Genomic DNA, 24007 nt, shown 5'->3' with positions numbered 1-24007 from the left:
AGGGGGGCTCACTCGAGCCTCTCATTGGGGAATCCTTGATAGGTATGCTAATTAGTAAAACCTTTAATGCTATACCCAATCTATTGGGGTGTGCATTGCGGGGTGCATTTTGGTGCATTCCACCTCGACATGGTGCACCTAAGGATCCTTAAAATAAATACTGAAGTAAAACCCCTTTTTCCCTTCTAACTGTGTTTGATTCTTGATTTTAAGACCAGGAAAAGGCATCAGATCCATTTTCTTTTCGGCCTTCTTTTAGGAGACTAGTCTACCGTATCTATGGGAACAGTTATTCTTAAAAGGGAGCAAGAAAGTACAACACCTACCAATTTTGCAACACAGTAGGGTTAAGCTCCACTCTGGTGTAGATGAGCAGCCACCAAATGAACACAGTAGGATTAGTTCACAAACACAAAGTCTGAGTTTGGCTCCAAGAGATCAGTTTGTTTAGATAGGCTACAGAAAACTCAAATTACTCTACTACAGCCAGAATTTCACTCTTTCAATTCTTCTGTTTATCTACTCCAAGCCTCTGCACATTGAAAAATTCACCTACCTATTCATCAAGTCACATTTCAAAAATAGAAAGGATTCAAATGTTGATCTGTTTTCACGGTTCAAATTATTTCCTAGGCTTCCTGATGCACTTTGTGGCTCAGTTTCGCCATCAAAGGCCATTATAAAAAACAAACTGCCTTACGTTGCAGATGCAACAAGTTCCTTTAAAAATTAGTATTTAGGTACTGTGATTCCTGAGTTTCTAAAGGCAAGGCTTCACTTAACAGATTGGCATCTATTCTCAGTCTTGCATTTTTCTGGTTATTTGACAGGTTAACAACTGTTGTTGAAAATGTCCATAAGTCTGTGTTTTGAAAAAAGATGAAAATTGTTTACTTTCCTCTTCTAGTTCAACAAAAAAAAGACCATTCAAAACCATTTTTGCTCTACAGAGAGTGAATTAGTCACAAAAAAAGAATAATTAGATGCTTTGAACCATCTGCCTCACATCAAGAGTGGCTTGCTCTGTAGTCTCCACCCGATAATTAGAGCTAGTCCTTCTTTTGCTAGAAAGGTGGTAGATTAGAAAGACCAATTCAAGGCTATACATTTCAGGTGATGGAAAGCTGCTTTCTTTGACCTTGCAGTGGGATATCACATCTTCTCACTGAATTTCCAGTATATCTTCATCCTTTCTCTTTTTTTTTTTTTTTAGAGCCATCTGCTAGTCAGATCAGATGTACGGAGACTGTTTTGAATTTCTACCCTTGGTGCTCAGATCTCCCATGTAGCATAGGTTAAAACTATGTATTTTGTACTAGATACAGACACCTAGGAATTAGGCACTGACCATTGGCAGTGAATTTTTCATTTTTTCCTCCGCAGCCCTATTTAATATTTAATATATAAAAATAAAGATTTTTGGCAGAAGTACTTTGTTGCTTTGGTAATGAAAATAATAATTTCTTCAGGATTACTAAATATACATGATTCATTTATACAAATAAATGCAACCTCCATATGCATAAAGCTAAAATTTCTTGATGTGTTCCATAGTGTAGTCTCTACTTCATGCTTCAAATTAACAACCTTTCACATAGTTGCTGCCAATATGCTCAAGGGTTTAAAATGAAAAGATTTTTGTAAACATGGAAACCAGCAGAAATGCTAAGTCCTGAGGTAACAATAGGTTAAAGAAATTAAAGAAATTAATACACTGTATCATAATTTCATGCCCATAACTGCCTTTTTTTTTTTTTGTGGTTTTAATTAGTTGATTTGACTTCAGTTGATCTTGTCCTTGCACTGAGAATAATAGAATAGAATAGAGTAGAATAGAATAGAATAGAATATTTGATGGCTGAACTGTTTTTTTGCTAGCTACAGCCTACTCTGCTTTCCCACAGGCATCTTACTTAGGACTTTAGGTCTTGGCCATAAATCCATGATCTGTTTTTCCTTCATAAAAATATGTATTCTAATGATGGGAAGATTTCCTGTCCCACATGAATCCACATTATAGGCCTTTCTCCAGGGAAGATGGGATGCTGAGTGATCTGCAAGCTGAAATGGATGAACTACAACTGTTGAGGAAGGCATGCCAACCTTTTAAGACTACAGCAAGACTTGGAAGGAGCAGAATAGACTTACTCAAAAAAAGCAATCTGAGATTTTGGACATTTAGAGTCTTCCTTTAGGGAGAAGCCATCACAGACTTACAAAATGTAAGCAAGTGTGTATAAGTAAGAAATACAAACCCTGATATATTCAAATTAAATTGCTTATCCTTAGAAAGCCCTGAATCATCTTTACTACTCAAATATATGCTTTAAAATTCTGACTCCTTTTGAACTCACCTTAAAACTTTTACAGTATTTCTGACACTTGAAATGCCTTGAATGTAAAAGAATTTTTGTGTAATCAATGATTATTTTGCTGTATGTTTTCTCTGACTTGAGCAAAGATGGGGAAGCGCACTGAAGCTACTGCTTCAGATACCTTGTTGCACTAAACCTATTGTATGATTTCAGAAATAAATGCCAGTTTATTATTTGGATGTCATCACATTTTGCTACAGGGTCAGAACATACAGAGTCCTGCTTTTCTTGTTGCTAAAGAAGGGACCTTGAACAGGGCATGCCCCATGGCTGGAATCATCCCTTTGTCCCACCCCAGCAATGTTCAAGGCCAGGTTGGATGGGGCATTGAGTGACCTGGTCTAGTGAGAGGTGTCCCTGCCTATGACAGGGGGATTGGAACTAGATGATCTTTAAGATCCCTTGTAATCCAAACAAGTGTGTGATTCTATAATTCTATGACTCAAAGGTAAGACTCTGAGGGTAGGTAAGGTTCCTGGATCTACCTATGGTTCTGAACTAATGAGCTTTCAGAAGAGAGTATACTTTTTCTTTTATTAACTCAGAGTAGATATGGGTTGAAGTGGCTGTAAAACAGCATCAGAGCAGACTAAAAATGATGAGTTGTCTTATGATCTGTATGATCTTTAGCTGTAGTTCTAAATTGAAATAGGATTTAAAGAACAGAAACAAGAGCTCTGACACATTATCAATCATTTTATTCATGGTTTACAAATGTGTATATATGTTATACATTCTCCCTCATAATAAAATGGGTTGCATTGTAAAAAGCCTACTTTTAGTGAGACAAAATCTGCAGTTCAAATGAAGAAACCATCATTGCTTCCTGGCTAAGATATTGGGCTACAAGTGCAGTGGATCGATAATAAAGTTTCAAAAAAATGAAGACTCCTGGTTCCTATCTCTTACAATCCTTCTCTAATAAGAACTCCTGATTAAGAGTTTGACCTAACCTTTCTTACCCATGTGTAAGAAATGAGTATTTCAAGATAAGGACTCCTCCAGTAAAAGATGCTACAAATGGTCTGGGTCAAAAGTACTTTGTATCATATGTGATCATATACAGACATGAAGGTAGACAATAAAAGATTCTTTGTCCTGAGCATTCCACCCTTTTGGTACGATGGTGAGGCTGTCAGTAACCTATGACCCAGCACACTCACTCAAGTGTCTGTTTTGTTCTTTCTTCATTGCTGACTTCAAGCTGAAACGTTAAATGCTTGCCCAAAATACTGCTGCAGTTACATAAAGCTTTTCAGGAAACATCACTTCACACAGATGTTTAACCTTCAAGCCGTGAAGGGATAGCTCTGCCAGTTGCCAGGCTTGTCAATTAATTTTACATTGACAATCATGCTAATGGAGTTTGACACAGAGAAGTTTTGCAGCCAGCCAGCTACATCACATAAACAAGGTAGATGACTGCAGTTCACTGCAAGATACATCTGAACACACAGGCCACCACAGCATATGTCTCATAAGTAGCACTGCTCAGTTTCATTGCAGCTACCATCCCAGATGATCAGGGGTATTAGTAAAATAATTTTTTTGCTCACCTGAGTACTCTTCCAGTTTATTTTGTAGTCATGTTACCACATATGTGTTCAGGAAATATGAATATGAAATATATCTGAATACTAGGCTTACAATATGAACTGCCAAGCAAGATAACTACTGCTGAGATGTCCCTGAGATAAGTTCTATATACCTGAGGCACCTCATTCAAATTCTGTCAGCAAACTGGAAGTACCTTAGAGAAGAAGGACAAATATTTAGGGTTTGGAAGCAATGATTTATAAGAATACTTTAAATAGGCTGGATATGTGCAACTGGGCACACTAATGAGAAAGGTGTGATGAGGATATGATAATTGGCTAGAATTACCAAAAAATAAAAGCAAACAACAGTAGCTGCAACACGAGAGAATGAAAGTAGATACTAGTTTAAAGTAATAATGTCAGCTACACCAGACTCAAAAAATATTTTACACCAAAGAGAAGCTGTGGACTAGTTGACCCAAGATAAATAAATTGACACTAACTAGAATATTTAGACTAAGGCTGAATACAGCTTCAATCTGGAATCAAACATATATTGGCCAGTGAGTACCTTTAAAGGTGTATGTCCTTCTCTCTATATTCAAATTCTGAGTCTCATTACTGAGAATTATTATTTTTAGGTTTGAATGAGATTGAAAACTGCAGGGTAAAAAGAATTGTTGGAGGTTTTTGATTTTCTGTTCTCTCTCTTGTCTTATGAAACTGAATTAATTCTAACCAAAATTATCACTTTTAAAAATTATTTGAGCATAGATAAAGCTTTAGAGACTGCAGAAAAAAAATCTGAAATTTTAAAACTGACTGTTGTGATGAATATAAATGAGCTTAGTCTAAAACCTATGAATTCAAATTTTAGTCCTTGATGCTTCCTATCAGTAGTATATCTTTATGAGTTTGACTGACAGCTTGATTTTTTCCTGGTTTTTCATGGTCATGTAGTGCAGCTGAGGGTATAAATTACAGTATCTTTTTATGTATATGCTGATTATTATGAAAAAAAAATAAGCAATATGACAGGATAGCACAAAGTCTGGGGTAGTATTGTATGTTCTGCATGCAAGCAAAACTTCTTTATTTCTGCCTGGGCAGACTGTTGTAATCCTTCACCACGTGGACAGTCACTCTATAAGTGTCTTGAAAAATCTGTATTTCATGCTGTAAAACAAAAACATGACTTTTTAAAAAAAATCATTTTACAGCAAGTAGAAAAGTCAGAATTACAATGTAAGCAAGTGGCCCTTTAGCCAGTGGTTAAATAATTGAGATTCCATCAGAACCTGATGCATCGACAATGATAACAACAAGGAACAGGCAGTTACTTACAAAAAGTAAAAACTAAACCATAGATGTTTCTAATGCAAATACTGTTTATATGTGCAAATATATTGTTCCTGCCTCATTTTATCTTGGAGCATAGACCCTCAAGACAGAGACTGTAGTTCTGTTCAGTTTTTATGCATCATTTAATCCAGGGGAAAAGACCTTTCCTAGCCTGTCATCAACAATGTTGAGCAACTAAAAACTGCTGAAACACTTACTGTCTCCATAGATCTCAGTTGTGATAATGACAGCCTCAGCTTTAACTTTTCAATTGTCAAAGCCCCCATCTACAACATAATCCTGAAATGCAGGTTGAGACCATTTATTTATCAATAAAATCCAGCTCTTGTCTTTATCTCGTTCATGGTGATGATGATAATAATAATAATAATAATAGTAACTAATTTAAAATAAACATTCTTTTTTGTTACTCTGTTTTAGAGGAGCAATTATCTTAGTAAAACTATTCTGCAGATTTGGCTGATTGAAAAGCTGCGCTATATCTCAGTTGTCATAAAAATTACCCACGGAGCTTAAATTATCCACAAGCTTTCTTAGAAGTACTAATTAATTAATTAGAAACTATTTAAAATTTATGTAAATAAATAACTCCTTGTCTGAGAATTGTTTGCAAACCATTCTGTATAAATATTATGGTTTTTCACTATGTTTGTGCTAGGCAATGCTGAAGATAAGGGAGCAAAATTAGATGTATTCCCAAACAAAAATTAAAATTTTTGTATTAGGAAAAGATGCCATGAACATTTCTGAAAAAGTAACAGTGATGTTGGGAGAAAATCTATAATTTAGCCATTATTTTAATATAGATGTCAGAGGGACAACTGTGATTGTATTGTAGACATTAAGAGACATAGATATCCTAGCTAAACAAGGCCAACAGCAGAAGGTTGCTGATCAGCAGAGATAAAAGGGTTTAGAGAAGAGATATAATGTAATTGTTTTGTGACAGAGCATTCAGAAGAGGTAGAAGAATGGAGAATTCAAAATTTTCTGGAAAAGAATAGATGTTCAGAGATGAGGCTGGAGGTAAGATGAAACAGGTCAGAAATTACAACCTGTGCACCTGGAAAAGAAAGCAGAATAGCAGTCACTGAGATATAATCCAATTTTTTATTGATCAATGATATAATAATTGATTATATAATGGTATACTATATTTTCTACTCCCTGAATTCTTTGCTTATATTCACATACAGTCAGGGAGAATGGGCCTTGATTTACTTTGATATTCAAAGAGAAAGATAAACTGTAAAGGCAGAATCTGCATTTTTGTTGATTGGTTGAGCAACTTTCAAGTATTTGTGGTGGAATGCATTATTCAAGAATATTCTTCCTGGTAGAACGCATTTGACAGTATAGTTTTATAATGTGAACACATAAAAAGTTATATCCTTTCAATTAAAATAAATACATTCGGAATATAAATGCACCATCAGGTATTACTTCCTCATCAAGGCTCTTCCAGCTGTCCATTTGGGTGTCCTTTATAATATTCTGTCTTCTCTTGTAGATCAGAGAAGAAGGCTAAATATTTGTAGTTCAGAGCCTCAGACAACTCATAGGATTTCCACACACTAACCGGTAGTGAGCTCTGAGGAGCTTTCAATAATTCTCTGTCCCTTGTAAATAAAGGCAGAATTTGTTGCAAACTTGTGGATTTCTGCCATCTTTTTCAGAGAAGAGAGAAGCTAGGAGTGAATTGATGAGAAGGAAGCAATAAAAGTGAAATGTTTGTTAAGGAAGCTTGGTTTTCCTTTTGTGCTTCTGTTTTTAGGAACAAGCTTTCTACCACATCTTAGAAACTAAACATTAGAATTCAAAACTTTCCCTCCTGGGGTCACTTTCCTTCTCTTTTTTATACTTCTCCTCCTACTGGCAATGAATTTGCTAAGCTCTGCCAGACAGATCTTTAAAACTCTCATCATTCTTAAAAAGAAATCCAGTGTTGGCAAGTTCTGACACTGGACAAACATGTCAACAAACATTGAGAAAGTGCTGCCTCCAAACCACAGAGCACACTAGGGCTGTGTTTACTCAAGCTTGTCGCTACCAGGCTTCATTAAGAGTGATGACATTTTTAAACACCATCTCTGTGGTAGTATGTGATACAAATCAAATCTAGCAGGCACACTAAGGCCTTTGTCTCTGCTCAAGACTTGTACCAACTTATGTTTTTAAAGATATGACAGCATTTTCTGGCTGAAGGAAAAAGACTGCAAGGAACTGAACCTAAACTGAACACAGTGAATAGGAAAGTTCTCTTTTGATGCTGGTGGGTTTAGATTTAAGCATTGTACACCTCTTCTCCCTGCCTTCACACAAAAAATCTGAAGTTGATATACAGAAGGCACAGAGAGCCATTGTTTAATTCTAGAGTATGGATGTGACCACTAACATTATTAAATTGCTCCTTGTACTAGTTTGAAAGCAAACCAGTGGGAGATTGCAAGTCAGAATTATAATTTAACAGAAAAATTAAAATAAATGCAATAGTACAAGAACACTGACAGTCAGGATACAACCTGACACCGTTAGTGAGGGTGGTGGTAGCAGTCCAGATGAAGTGGTTCTGTTGAAGCAGTGATCCTGTAGAAGGGTCTGGTCTTCCTCTGATGGTCCAGTGGTAGCTCTTGTCCTCTGGAAACCCGGTAGGTAAGGGCTACTGTGGTGTTCCAAACCTCAGATTATATCCAGGTAGGAATGCTTGGTTCCTTCCCCTGGGCGGAGCATCTCACAATGGGATGATGTAATTCTATGAGTCATGCGGTGGGTCCTTGATGGCCCATTAGCAGAAATAGCCTCCCCGGAGGGAGTTATCAAGGATGAGTCATGGTAGAACATAGCGAACACTGCCCCACCTTCTTTAACAGCTTGTGAAGATGATAATAGAATACATACTTTTGGTTACATCTGACACTGTAACCTAGGACACTCCTACTGTTAACCAGAAGGGTACTTTCTGAATTTGAGCCTGCCTTTTCAAAACAAAGAAATCTGTCTTTGTCCTGTAACACTATTTTCCATATTTTTCAGCACAAGCACTGCTTTATATGTTTTTCCTTTCATCTTATTGAAAGAAATTCTTATATATGAAGATAAATATGAAGGTCCTGATTATTTCCATTCAACTTTAAGCACAGATATGCCCAGTATTATGATATTGAAATATCTAATACGTGCATATATGTTGAGCAGCAAGTTGATAGATTCATCCATTAAATGCACACTCAAAGAGACACTTTCAAAGAAGGAGCTATACTGTAAGAGGATGGAGATGACTCACTTTTTCTTTGGCGAAGGGGATTAGACTTTAAGATATATTTGGGACCAAGGTGAAATTAATACAATCCTACAAAGAATAGAATAGAATAGAGTAGAATAGAATAGAATAGAATAGAATAGAATAGAATAGAATATTTCAGTTGGCAGGGACCTATAAGAATCATCTAGTTCAGCTGCCTTACCAATTCAGAGCTGATCAAAAGTTAAAGCATTGTTGTTAAGGGCCTTGGACAAATACTCTTAAGCACTGATAGACACTGTTCACTTTTCTAGGAAGGGTTTGACCCCCTCTTGCAGGGTTTGACTTCTAAATGTCCAGTCTAAACAACCATTCACACAAGTCCTACTCCTATCACTGGATCCCAGAGAGAGGTCAGCACCTCCCTCTTTACTTCCCTCCTCACAAGGCTGTAGAGAGCAATGAGGTCACCGAGAACATCTCCACACATCAGCCTCCTTTTTTCCAAACCAGACAAATCCAAATTCATTAACTGCTCCTTACAGGACATTCCTTCCAGGCCTGTCACCAGATTTTTTGTCCTCCTCTGGACACATACAAAGAGTTTCACATCCTTCTTAAATTGTGAGGCCCAGAGCTGCACCCAGTACTCAAGGTAAGGCCACACCACAGCTGAGTACAGTGGTGTGGCCTCTCTACTGACCAACTGCTTGTGCTGGGTTTGATGCACCCCAGCACCGAGTTCACCCTCCTGGCTGCCTGGGCACACAGCTGACTCACACTGAGCTGCTGCCAGCCAGCACCCCCAGATCCCTCTCTGCAGGGCTGATCTCCAGCCACTCTTTTCCCAATTCACACTTGTGCCCAGTTTAATATAATAGATAATATAATTATTACTGTATAATATATAAAATATAAAAGATGTAAGTTATAATGTATAAAAATGCATAAAATATGTATACCTACACTATGTGTCGACTTCTACCTGTTACCACATTATCTCCAAGATAGCAATATGCAGGCTTCCATTTACTCGGCTTTGTGAGTAGAATTCTTAAAACATATAGAAGCCTTTTTTTCTGAGCAGTTTTATTACTAGCAGTTCAAAAAATGTTTTCAAGTGAGAGATTTAAAATAGCTGGAAAAGTTGGAAAAACATTTTCTAAAAGTGAATTACAGAATCTATTACAAGCCCAGAGAAAACAAGTACATTTACAATGTGGAAATTACATAGGCTGGTGTTTTCACACATATGTGCCTCTGGATAAGAGCTTTAATTCCTATTTAGGCACTAAACCAGAACAAGCATGTTTTCAATAGAAGCAAATTATAGCAAGGCAATTATATTGGAAAACACACCAAGATAAAACTCGCCAGCAAGCATACAGTGCATAAAAATAAAAATAGCAACCAATGGCATCTGGATTGACTTGTACTGATTCCCTTTGAAAATATAAAGAAACATCTAAATCCCTAACTTCAGAATTCAGGTATGACTCTGACAAGTGCCTTTAACTTGAAGTGTATATTTGACTAGCTCTTTATTCAGAAAAGCATAAACTTACATGCTTCTTATTTTCAAATGGATATAAGTATAATTTATATCGTTTGTTACTGACTGATGACCAAAATGCTTAAGCTAAGATACTTGTGACAGAAAATCTATTACCTGTGCATGGTTACATGAAATAACAATTCTCCTATTGCAATATTTCTCCCAAAAGCATGCAGATTGCTGGATAATAGTTAGGAAAGAATTTAAAAATTGTCACTTTATGTAATGTTTGCAAACAATTTGGCTTTGCCTAGATTTCAGTAGGACCAGTGTTTGAATTTTGATGTTACATGAAACATCATTTATCAGTGTTGGTGTTTTTTGCCAAACTGATACAGTAAAACTTTATCCACTATTTGACAATTATGTTCTTACTTTGTAAAGGTCTTTTCGTGTTGGCTTTTGGGAGTTTTGTTGTTGTTTTGAGAGGACTGGGGGGTGTTTGGTCTTGTTTTTTTTTTTCCTAAGTAAACAGGATTCAGTTTTGTAAGACTGTCATTCACTGATGGGATTTACTCCAGTTCTATGTTGTCAGTTGCTTTCATTCTTTTGTTGGTTTTTCTTTCTATACAAAATCGACAGCAGCCAAATGTACCTATTTCAAAAAATGCACTGGAAAGAAACAGCAGGGAAAGGAAAGAAAGTCTCCAAATATTTAGAGACAGAGTAACACTACGAGCAACAATGAAAACTTTATAGGGCTGCACTTTATTAACTATGTCCATTTCAAGCTACTAATAATTAGCTGAGCTCAAAATGATTGCTTAGCATTCAGCAGAGAAGGTAGCATTTCTGCAGAAGGGACTATGTTATTGGAGACTGTTTTTATAAATGCATAGTTTCCTTAATTCCAGTATAATGGTCTTTCCTGACTTAGTTATTGTTGTTTTAAGTGGCTAAAATAAGCACTCTTGTTCATGTACTTTCGAATGAAAACATGAGTGTTCATGGCTTTATATTACTGAAGCTTTCCCTTTTTGCCCCTACACACCCCCTTTTTCTTTAGACTACAGTCTCTAGGTATTTTGATAGTTTATACTTTCTTCTCACAGTGAGGTGTTGTAGTAATACAGTTCCTTTGGCAGCTACCAAAATATGTCACACTGACTGTAACCTTTGAAAAAGGAAATGCTCCATGGAGCTTTGATTATGTAAACAGCATATTCTGTCCTGAAAATGGGGACATTGTCAAAGGAGAAATTATATGAAAGAATGTATGTATTTTTTTTACTTCATTTCTATACTTAGAGGTGCCTCTTTAAGACTTCTGTGCTGTACACTCATATTGCTAAGATAAATTATCACTTTTTCCACGTGTAATGTTATTGTGAGCAGATGCGTAGGAGGCTTTGGTTACTGTTTTGAACTCAGTTGTTTCCTATGTTGCCAAAGTCAAAGCAGAACAGCTATTCTACAGGGGCTGCGACAGGGAATCTGAACAGAATGGAGTGAGGCACACAAGTAGGTTTTATTTATATTCAGTGTTTGCTAAATTTTGGGTTACATCTATGAAAAACACTGGTATCATAACCAAGAGATTACCAAGCTGGGAAAATCCTTCACAGCAGAATTATATCTCAAGTTTTCCTGCTAATGCTGCAGCTTAAATCTTGCAATACAGACCTTGGATCAAATTAGCATGGGTAAGAATTTTGTTAAATTGCAGAATGTTTTAATTTAAGATGAAATTCTTTTCTTTTTGTAGAAAAGACTGTATGATCTCTGAAGATCTGAAGTCACCACAAGGTGGGAGGATGGAATAACCATCTGCAAAACCCAGACAGTGTTTGGTTCTTCCAGATCATCTCTTACTTAGGACAATTTCCCTATTCAGAAGCCTATTCTAAGGTCAGTGCTGGACCTTGGGCAATTCAAGATTCTTTCAGGATAATTCACTTCAAGTGTATTGTGAATGAGTGCATCCAAGTGTCCCATCAACAACTTTCTAAAAAGATATGGGCTTAGACTTTAATTTATATATATCTTGTGTGATAGTTTTTCAGTAGGGGACTATAGTTTTTAGTTACTACATTTTCTCCTTCTGCCTTCCTTCACATTTTTGCATACCACAGTTAAGTGGCTTTTGTTGAAGCCTTATTTAATCTGCTGTTTGTAGGTGGATAATTACAGTTACAGGAGATGATAGACTTTAATATGATGACATATCATATTAAAGTTTAAAGATTCATTCCTAAGTAGCATTTTAGAATTACTTGGGAGCTAGACCAGGGAAGTGACACATACATACATGAATATGATTTGATTTAAAAAGAAAATTTTCCACAGTTTAAAAGAAATTAATTTTGAATTAAAAATGTTTTCAGAATTAATTTTCCTCCAAAAATATACTGAAAATTGACAAACTTTGGTTCTCCTAGTTATAAATAACTTTCTGCTCTCACAATCAATGACTGTGTCTAGTCTAAACTGAATGTTTACTAAGCATTCATCCATCACCAAACAGTGAATTATCCAATTCTTTCCCTTCAACTGTAGAGTGAAATTAAGGTCTTCTAATTTGAAATGGGGTAGCTGCCTGCTCTATTTAATGGAGTCTTAATTGTGATTTTTTTTTTTTTTCAACTGCTAAAGAATCAGGGAGCTCAAAGTGAGTAAATCTGCCTAGGACCAAGATCTTCACACCAGTTTTTAAATATAACTTGGAATAGTTTTTCAAGTGGTACAGTAGAAAACTTTGTATTTCCTAATTAATTTTCTCCCTGAACATATAATTCACAAAACTCCTACATTAGGAATAACCACTTTCTTTAATATCTGCATTTGACTTTTCATGAGTGGCTGATGTCACTGTTTTTGTCATTCAGTTGGCTTGTACAACTATATTGTTCTTAAAATAGCATTCCTTTTGTTCATGGCTACTTATACTTTCATCTTCTACTACAAAATTATCTGCTACTCTTACAAGCTTTCCTGTGAAGTAGCAATGCTGTTATTATTATGTTTTCAAGGTTCTCTATTTGTGACTCCTTCAAACTGAGCTATTCCACTGCAGTTCTTGTATCTTTGTTCCTGTACCAGGCCTTGATTCAGGTTACATTTCACACAGTATATATGACTGCATACATGATGATTTGAAGACTGATTTCAAGCTCTATATTCATTACTGAAATGATTGGGGTATAGATATTTTAAAAAATTAGTTCTATGGTTTTATTTTGAGTCTGTTAACAATTGTGATCTGGTCATAGTCTTTCTTTCCACGTCTATATATCAACTTCAAATCTCAGAAAGGGCTAGTAAAAAATCCTCTGTAGAATCCCTAGAAGTAAATGGCCTAAATTCCCAGTTACAAAAAAGTATGAAATTTACACTGATTCTCACTGGTGGGATCCTCAGATCCTCCTGTGTCTCTGAGTGTCCAGTCACCCGGATGGGCCACAGGTCCCTGTGTTTTTTGTTATCCAAAAGGTCAGCAGTTCAAGGTCTCTTGCCTTGGGCTCCCCTCACTCAGAGCTTTACCTGCAGCTCACACTGCAGCTGTACCCTGAGCTACCTGCACTGAATGGATTCCTGAACATTTTGTCAATGTCATATAGAGGCTATGCCAGAATCTACATTTTTAAATTAACCATTCTGACCTTGTGAACTAAGTCTGTTTTGAAGTTTTAAAAAACTAAGATTATACCGTTCAATAATGAATCAGTTCAAAGTGGGGATATGTCTTAATCATTACAATTGCAGAATCATAGTTTTGTGGCAAATAATTGAAAATTATTGGAAGTGAGAGAGAAAAATATCCATATTGTAAAAGATTTTGAAATGTTTTAATTTCAATAGAGTAGTGGTGTGGGGAAAGGGAAAAATCAATAGATATTTTTCAGTCATGTGTGATGTCATTTCTTTCTACAGCAAAGTACCCAGTCACTTCACTGTAGCAGTAGCAGGTTACTGTCCCCCTTTCTTTTTTTTTTTTTTTTTACTAATTGCTCATAATGCAAAGAAGCAAAATCAGAGTACTTTCTAGAAAAACAAAGGTCAGATTTGACAGGCTGCTTCAGAAATTTTAATCCAATACATTGTCAGACATAACTTTTCCACTTTGAATATGACTTTGGGTTTAAAATGGATCATCTGAAAATGTGAATTTGGATTGGATTTCATTTTGAAATTAGGAGCTCTATCCACAGCTTACGATCCTATAAACCACTAGACTAAACTCCACTTCTTACTAATACATTCCAACCTGCAGCCTTATCTTCTTTTTTCTGTAATATATACAATGTCAGCTACCATTTAACCCACTTCCAGTATGTTAGTTTTCCTATCATCTCCTTGGTTGTCTTCAGAACTGACACCCATTCACCATTTACCAAACATGATTTACAGTTTCCAGCAGTTCTCTACCTTTATCATCAATTTTTTATCACTGGATCACAGCTGAATCCCAGGGAGGATGTTGTTATATGCAACTGAAATAGATACTGGCTCTGCATTTTCAAAGAACAATGTTGCCCAAATGAAAGTTTTGCCCTGCAAATAATGACTAAAAAAAACCCGCACAACCGAAAGCAACCAAAAAACAAACCAAAAACTAACACTCATTCAGGAAAACTATTTACAATTCAGAAGGGATCTGAACTGTTGTGTGTAGTTAACCTATGTGAAGTGTACCATTAGCAGCACGTTTTCTTAATCAACACAGTGTGGTGGCTTTCAGAATGTAGGAATTGTTATTATTTCCAACATAGAAATTCCCTCCTTTCATTTCTTTCTGAATAGTGTCAGCGACCTTAAGATGTATTCATCTGAATCAGATATGCACATGCATAATATATGATTTCATTTTCTTTATATTGCTTAAAAGATTTCCCAAAAGCCAGGTAAATGAGTATATATATTTTAAAAAACATATACCAACAATAATCTCTGGTTCCCTCACTTCTATTAACTGAGATCTCAAACCAGTTTTTATGTATTAATTAATTAATACTCATACGTAGTCTGTGACATTAGGCAGTGTTATAAGTTCTGGTTTATATCAAGGATGTGATGCTCAAGGTAAAGGAAGGATAGGAAAAGTAATTCTTTTAGTAACAAGTACTACATTAAAACAAGGAATTACCTGAACTAATTATACCATTTCCTTTCCACTTTGACTTTATAATAAGCAATCAATTCTTGTATATAATTTGCTAAGTTCTATATTCATGGTTTCTTAAGAAAGAAAAGAATACAATTTCCTGGGTGAAAGGCCTGACCTGCTGGAATCAGGGAAAAGAGAGAATGGCTGTGATCTGTGACTATGGTCTGTGACCCAAAAATAGGAAACATTTACTCCTAGTAAAGTAGGGGAGGGAAAGAAGTCAGTCCCCATCTTCCTCATACTTTGTAAATTCATCCTGGCTGGAGCAGACTGTGAGACCAAAAGGCTGGAAAGGAGCTATTTGCAGAAATTCATTGCTATTCAATACCCTTCACTTTTCAAAGCAGGAAGAACCTGGAACACACAAAGAATTTGAAAAGCTGTTGAATTTTAGGAACTTAATATGCTTTTTTGATATTTCTGGCTCAAATGTAATGACAATTTTCAGAATAACTTTTTTTCCCCACTTTTCTCAAAACTATTCATAGATTCCAGAAAGGCTACACCTCTTTCTCAGAAATTTTTAATATTTAATTAAACTTTTCAGAAAAGTAAGGAAGGTAGTTAGCAGAATTGATACCTTGGGCCTATTTAGGGACCTTGTTGAGAGACTCCCTTGGCAGGCAGTCCTGAAGGGAAAGGGAGTGCAGGAAGGCTTTAAGAAGGAAATCTTAAAGGTTCAGAAGTAGGCTGTACCCTTAAGTCAAAAGATGAACCAGTGGGGAAGAAGACTGGCCTGACTGAACAGGGGGCTTTGTCTGGAACTCAGGAGAAAAAGAGAGTTTACAGCATTTGGAGGAAGGGGGAGGCAACTCAGAGGACTACAAGGATGTTTTGAGGCTATTCAGGGAGAATATTAGAAGAGACAAAGCCCAGCTAGAACTTAATTGGGTTACTGCCACAAAAGACAATAAAAATGTTTCTATACATGCATTATCAGCAAAAGGAAAGCTAAGGAGAATCTCCATCCTTTATTGGATGCAGGGGAGAAACATAGTTACAAAAGATGAGGAAAAGGCTGAGTTACTCAAAACTTTTTTTGCCTCAGTCTTGTAATAACAAGAACAGTGGTTTTCTGGGCACCCTTCCCTCTGTTCTAGAGGATAGAGATGAGGAGCAGAATGAAGCAGTCCAAGGGAAAATGGTCCATGACCTGTGACACCACTATGACTTGAACAAGTCCATGGGGCCTGATGAATCCACTCAAGACTACTTGGAAGATGGCAGAAGCGCTCACTGAGCCACTCTATCATTTATCAGGCGTCCTGACCAAGGAGCATCCAGATGACTGGATATTAGCAAATGTGACACCCATCCATAAGAAGGAGGATCTCGGGAACTACATGCCTGTCAGTCTGATGTGGCGCCAGGGTCATGGAGCAAGTCATCTTGAGTGCATCACAGGACAAACAGGGTATTAGATCCAGCCAGCATGGGTTTATGAAAGGCAGGTCCTGCTTGACCAGCCTGATCTCCTTTGTGACAAGGTGATCCGCTCAGTAGATGAGGGAAAGGCTGTGGATGTTGTTTACCTGGACATCAGTAAAGCCTTTGACACTGTTTCCCACAGCATTCTCCTGGATAAACTGGCTGCTCCTGGCCTGGATGGGTGCACTTATTGCTGGGTAGAAAACCGGCAGGAGGGCTGAGCTCAGAGAGTGGTGGTGAAGGGAGCTGCATCCAGCTGGCAGACAGTCATGGCTGAACATGAGCCAGTGTGTGCCCAGATGGCCAAGAAGGCCAATGACATCCTGGCCTGTATCAGCAATTGTGTGGCCAGTTGCACCAGGGCAGTTATCATCTCCCTGTACTTGGCGCTGTGGAGGCCACACCTCAAACCCTGTGTTCAGTTCTGTGCCACTCACTACAAGACAGACATTGAGGTGCTGGAGCATGTTCAGAGAAGGACAACATAGATGAAGAAGGGTCTGGAGCACAAGTCTGATGAGGAGCAGTTGAAGGAGCTGGGATTGTTTAGCCTGGAAGAAGGGAGGCTCAGACAGGAGCTTGTTGCTCTCTACAACTACCTGCAAGGAGATTATAGCCAGGTGGGGATCAGTCTCTTGTCCCAAATAACAAGCAACAGGACAAGAGAAAATGGCCTCAAGTTGCACCTAGGGATGTTTCGAGTGGATATTAGGAAAACTTTCTTCACTGATAGAATGGTCAGACATTGGAACCGGCTGCCAAGAGAAGTGGTTGAATCACTGTACCTGGGAATAGTTGAAAGACAAGTAGATGCAACAGTTAGGGACATGGTTTAGTGGTAGTCTAAATCATGAGTAAGTTTAATGTCTGGACCTGGTGATCTAACCGGTCTTTTCCAACCTATGATTCTGTGATTATCAGTTCAAGGAGCTTACCATGAAATTATCACCAAAATGCAGAATGGAAGCTGAATTACATTGTCCAGCTTTGCAAGTTTGCTGCTCACAAGTAATTTTTCCATTCATTCTGAAGAACCTTAGAAACTGAAATTGCACCAAAATATGCAGGAGTTCTTAAGCCATCTAAGTTTTTTTGAAAATCCATTCAAAAGTGTTAAATATCCTTTGAACGTTTTGATTGGAAAAAATGAATCTCAAATCTTTCCACCGCAGTAGAATTTTAGTAAAATATATTTATCTACTACCCTGGAAATTCCATCAGGTGCCTGAAAAAATATATATATAATGTTTTTTCCTTGTTGCTTTTCAGATGTAAGAGCAAGCTGGTTTTAAAAATATATTTCTTTGTTTTAAGTCCCCTAGAACATTTTTTTTAGACTTCAGCAATTCCAGTTCAGGAAATATGGGATTAAGACTTTCTGGGGTGCTCCTGTCCCCTAATTTCTGTGCTTCCTTCCCCCTCCAACTCTGTCTACAGCTAATCTATAATAAAGGTTAATTTTGAAAAGCGAGCTCCGTAGTATTTACACAATGAAGTCAAACTCTGAATGAAACACACTTGTAAAAACAACAGCAGCCTTTTCCTTGTGCAATATAGGATGTGGTCAATCATTTGGCAATTCAGTTTTGGCACATCATGAACTATTTATTTGTTAAGGCAAGTTCTTGAGATTGCAGAAACTCTGGGAGGTTTTTTCCTTTCTTTTCTTCTTTTTTGGTCCTTTTTATTTCCTCCACTGGAAACTATTAAATTTGCAGAGCCTGATGTTTATTTCACACTGAAACATGCACTATTGTATCAATAAATATTTAATGGCACTGGAGTTCAGTAGATATAGCCTCATATGTTTCTTTTAAAAGGTGTTTTATAACCTGGTGAATGCACTGTGGTCAACAGAGCAAGAAAAAGCAAACTAAAACCAAAAACTTTCCACTAGAAGATGACACAGGGTTCAGTTTCAGCTTGAAGAGGGTGTGGAGGAAACAAGTAACCATATATTTTTCTGAGTCTCTCAGTCCTGGCAGTGCTCAGACAATTCCATTTGAGATAAACATCAGGGGCATTACATAGATCATAAAAGCATTTGAGCTGAGAAAGACAAGTGCTAGAAAAGATAAAGTTCTAAAAATGGACTATCTCCAACAGACCTCGAAAAAAAAGAGAGGTAAATCCATTTTGCCCTGAACTGCTGCACCTTCTATGATAGATTTGCTGTGACATGTTCATGCTCAGTCTGTAAGACTGGTTTAAACACTCATGCAAAGTGTTTTCAAGTATTTCTGGACAAACATTTGTTAACATTAAATTTTAAATACTATGTTAAATTATTTAAACATATCTGCCAAACTGTTAGCATGCACTTTACCTAATACTGCACTTGAAACTACCTGGAATCACTTTGGCAGGCTAGGACCAAGCTATAGCAGCGCAAAAATCCTTCACTGATAGGTAATAACAAAAATTACATTATTGATATTCTCTCGCTTACATTTGATTCATATTCCAAACATCTACAGCTCTACCAACTGTCTGAACAGACTTGGAAACTAAATTTTACTTTATCCAGTTTTAAGTGATAACTTAAAATGTCCAAGTAGAATATAATTTCTTGTAAAAACATTGAAGATTTCTTAACTGATTATCTATTTCTAAACTAATCTCCAAGTCATAGGTGTAATTTGATAAATCTGAAAAGCTGTTTATATTTTTTTAAGAAATCTCATGGATTTGTAAGTAAACACCATCTACAGTGAATTAGGGCAAAACTCACAAAAAGCTTGTAATTTGTAAACGACATCAGAAATCCCTACAAACATGATGAATAAGATCAATGAATCAGTATCTTGTAGGCAGTGTTGTTCTCTCATTTATGGTTAAGACTCAGCAGCTGTCAAACTTACTCAATAACTTAGTTATAAACTAAATAATTTAAGAGTAATTCAGGAATCTTTGAGGATATTACCTCTGCCTCAGTGGAATTGTTCAGCAAAAAAATCATGTACTGTTGTTGCCTGAAAGATGCTTGGTTCAAGATAATAGAAAGAATAAAAATAGCAAGAGGTCAAACAACCTGCTACCCTGATGGGAAATGACAGAGCTGAAAAATGAAGGCTAGGTAAGAATAATAAAAAAGTTGGTGAAAACCATGGTGCCAGAATAAAAGGAAAACCTATCTGCTTGTGATGGGTCTTCTGAGCTCTTGTGTTCTTTACTTCATGGAGTTTTAAATGTAGGACAACAAAAATTGCCTGAACTTAAGTTTCTACCACCCAGTCAGAGACCACATATGTATATCAATAAGTAGGAATCACAAATATACAGAAAAAGCACACATTTACAGTTAGGACCAGCGTTCTCTCAGTGACACGTATGTATCAAGAATACTGTCATATATCAGGAAAATCTCAATTACAAGCATGTATTGAGTCTGGCATATCTGAATTCCCAGGCCTTTAGAGATTTTAGCTAAGTACTTTACATAATTTGGGTGTTGAAAATTGTAGATTGCTTTGAGGTGCTTTGAGCTGAATACGAGTTACAGAGCTTGGGGCATTAAACTCTTTCTGAGCACTAGAAATATGGCCCAGAAAATGGCCTCTTATTAAAAGAAGTGGTTTCCCCTATCTCTATTTCATACTTTCCTCAGATCCTCTATTCATCATCACAGACAAAGATCTGTCTTTTTCTCCCAGCATTATTGTAGTGCAAACTTAAACTTGGAAGCCAAAAGATGTGGAATAATTTGCAGCGATGAGTAGTGTCTTCTGGGAAAAGAAAAAGAAGATACCAAAAGTTATACATACCTGCACTTCTTATTTTACCTATAATTTCAGGGTCTTCCTTGACATATTTTTTAATAATTCTGCTATTTATTCAATTTTATTGTAGAAATCTGCTTTATCTTGATATCATCAGGAAACAGTAAGTGGTTCCTGAATCTTTAAATCATAATAAATATGATCTTCCTAAAAAAATACTTGAATATTGCTTTGTCTCCCTTTTACTTTATTTAAAGAATGGAATCAGGATCCACTGTGATTGTACAAAACTATACTGAAGAAGCCCAAACATGGTTGTTAAACAGCAGTCAACATCTGTCTGTGATGTATAGAAATGAAGCTAAAGAAATTAGTTTCCATAAGTATTTGTAGACTGAAATAACTGAGTTAAACATCCCTGTACATTCCACTGCTATGAGAAGAAGTTATTTGCATACTCATATATGAAAGGTACGCTTTCAAGAAGGCTGAGAACTGGGGCCCATGAAAAAAAGACTATTTTGTTGCCAGAATGAATTGTTTTATCACGAAAATTATACCATTTCAGTTCCCATTCAAAGCAACGGCTTTAAGTAACTTGACACAAAGAAGACTTTTCTTGGATGTAACAGAGTTTTATCTTCTTTAATTTGCAATGTTTGCAATTGAAAATCAGACAAAATGAGTTTGAGTTCTTTGGTTCCCACTGACTACACTGAGGGAATGCTATATCTCACGGGAAGCCATCAGAGCCAGCACCTCACATGACTGAACTCTATGACTTTTATGGCTTTCACAGAGAGATTTATCCAGTTTTTCTGGCTTTGGTTTTAGCTGAAAGCAAATGCTGCTATTTTCAGTGTATTTCTGAACAGAATGAGAATGTGAAATAACGTAAATCATTCAAGGAAACTTTTACCCACAGGATTGCTAGAAACTTTAAACAAGAAGCTTGGGTTTGTTTTGGTAAGCATCTGCACTGAATCTCTGAACCTTTGAAGATTAACCTGTTGCAATGAAGTTTGTGTGTGTGTTTTTACATCATAGTAAGAGAGAAAAAAAGACATTCTCTTAAATGTGTGCCTCACTGGCCACATTAGGTACCTATAACTTTCTCTTGAGAAAGATACCCAGTGGGCCAAATGTTAAAAGACTAAAACTTTGAAGCTCTGCAAGCAGAAGACTAGTTCCAGTTCTGTGTGTGTTCAGAGTTATTTCTGATGTCTATAATAATTATCTCTTTTGACTGTACCGAAGTATTTGTTATTGTCATTAAATTTAGCCATGATTTTTTGCACATTTTTCCTTAGTAGGTGCTTTAGAATGCTTTAGAAGAAAAAAGGTAGGAAGAACATCTACAGTGGTGGTGGCAAGATATCTCTGCATGGTGTGGCTGCCTTGAAAACATGTAAATTCAGTATTTCAAGTGAAGACTGTTACTTGGACTTTTCCAATGAAATAGAAGCATGGAGTAAGAAAAAAAATATATCTAGTAGAGAATAGAATGTAGATCCGGAAATGATATGAAGGAAACAACAGTGCTGAGATTTCAACACGTTGTGTCTGCATGAGAGGAGACACTGACACGTAGAGGAGAACTCAGCAAAATGTGTGAGCATCCTATTTCACTCATATCTGACAGCACAATGTGAGTATAGCAATACCGCAGTGGTAAGAGATCATTTTTCTCATTCTGATGAGTAGGCCACATCAGTGTCTTTCTTTATTCTCTAACTACATGACACTTTGGTTCATAAATTTGTATTCTTACTCTCAATGAGATTTCTACAAACCTTTTTCTCAAGCTAGCTCTATTGTCCAGCTCTCTCATAATCACTGAAAGTACAACATAGAGCTGCTGCAATTTTCTGTCTCCCTCTTGGCCTGGTGAATAAATCATCTTTAATTCTTGACATTGAATTCTTCTCTCCCATGCCATACTTGCTTTGCAAAACTTGAATTTGAACTTGAAGTCTTTTCCACAGATTTTGCCCTTGGATTCATCTTGATCTGATTACCCTTATTTTCTTTTGTTCCTATTTTTTTAGCTGTCATTTCCATAAATTAAAAAGTTTAGGTTGAGAGATACATAAATATTATTGAAAATGACAATAATACAAATTACCAGGTTATTCTATTACCAGAACTGTTTCTGGGATATCCAGAATTTTAGTGGATTGGGTAAGGTTCTACCAAAAAATTTTGTCTTTAGCCAAAATTGATTTGAAATCAAATGAGACACAAGGGGCTGAGAAGACCTCATTTAAGTCATATCATGATATAAGAAGAGCAGGATTTCTTCAGTGCTTGCTGTTTCAGCCGTAGCAGATACTGTGTAGGATAAAGGAAAACAACATATCAGGAGGGTGAGGAGAAAAAAACAACTGGAAGGAATAAGCATTTCCAAAGCCATATGAGTAATTTGGGCAAGGTCGTCTTTTAGTTACAATTAGAAGAAATCTCTCACTTTTAATAGACACCACCAGTTAGTCCTGGACTTTAGCAATGGAGGAGATTTCTTCTTCAGTTTTTTGTAACAGTATCTTTCAAGCCAGAGAAAACACTGGAAAAGATCAAGACATAAAGCAAAAGTTATTTTGCAAACTCTTACTCAGAAAGACACACTAAATTAGAATGTTTTATGTCTCAATTTGAAACTGTTCTCAATATCTTGTCTTTCACTTAATTTAGAACCAGGGTTATCTTTTTTTGGTTTGGTTTGGTTTTTTTGATAATGAGGAGTTTGGCTTAAGTCAGTTGTACCAGTATGGACCTAGACTTTGATCCACCAGCTGACATAATGCAAATTAGCAGCTATATCTTCTGTCTATCAATACAGTGATGAATAGTTTCCAGTCAAATGTGGTTTTTAAAAACATTTTGTGTCAAAAAAGCTTGGTAAGATAAATTGCATAAGCTGATTGCTCTTCCCAGAAATGAGCCACCTTAGATACCCTGATTATTTCCAAAGAATTTGTCTTTTATATTACCTAGTTCTATTGATTCTTTGATATAAGAATATAAACATTTGTGAAAAAGTAGAGGTGAACAGCAGCTTGGTTCTTCTCAGTGTTAGATGTAATTGGTCACTGCGTGTCTGTGAAATTGTCTAGAATTTGGAGCATATGGTAGATCTTACATTACGTTGATGATGATAATGATGATGATCCCCAGCATCTGGAATCCCAGACCTCTCCCTCTGCTCTTGGGATACGCACCTGGAAAGCAAAGGTTTTCAGATCTCATGCTGCATAACTGCGTGACAGATGCTTCCATTACTATATTGCTTGGGTTTATTTGAGTGGAATGGAGAGAGGGCAGGGGAAGGGTTAAAATGAGTGAAAAATGGGCCCGTTCCTTTGGATAGCTGCATAAATCTCAAATAGGCTGTGGAGCTGCCTGTGTCTTCTTGATCTTATTAGAAAGAATGTGTGTGGGCAGGAAAAGATGAGACTGGGATTTCTTGCAGCAGTGCTCTCTGGAGGATCACAAATCTGGTCATTTAAAACTGATTTATTTGGATTTATTGCACTAGTATTCTACAGTTCCAATTTGTCTTTGCTCCTTTCATATTATTCTTGACCCCTTGATGAAACACCCACGTTAGTCCAGATAGTTCTCTTTAAGAATTCAAGTAAACCTTCTTTATTAATTTAAAAATTCTGTTGTTCTTTCTTTTTTTTAC

The sequence above is a fragment of the Corvus brachyrhynchos genome, unplaced genomic scaffold, assembly GCF_000691975.1.
Source record: "Corvus brachyrhynchos isolate BGI_N302 unplaced genomic scaffold, ASM69197v1 scaffold1, whole genome shotgun sequence".
NCBI classification, from domain to species: domain Eukaryota; kingdom Metazoa; phylum Chordata; class Aves; order Passeriformes; family Corvidae; genus Corvus; species Corvus brachyrhynchos.
The sequence above is the reverse complement of the archived record's forward strand: the minus strand, read 5'-3'. Positions refer to the sequence as shown.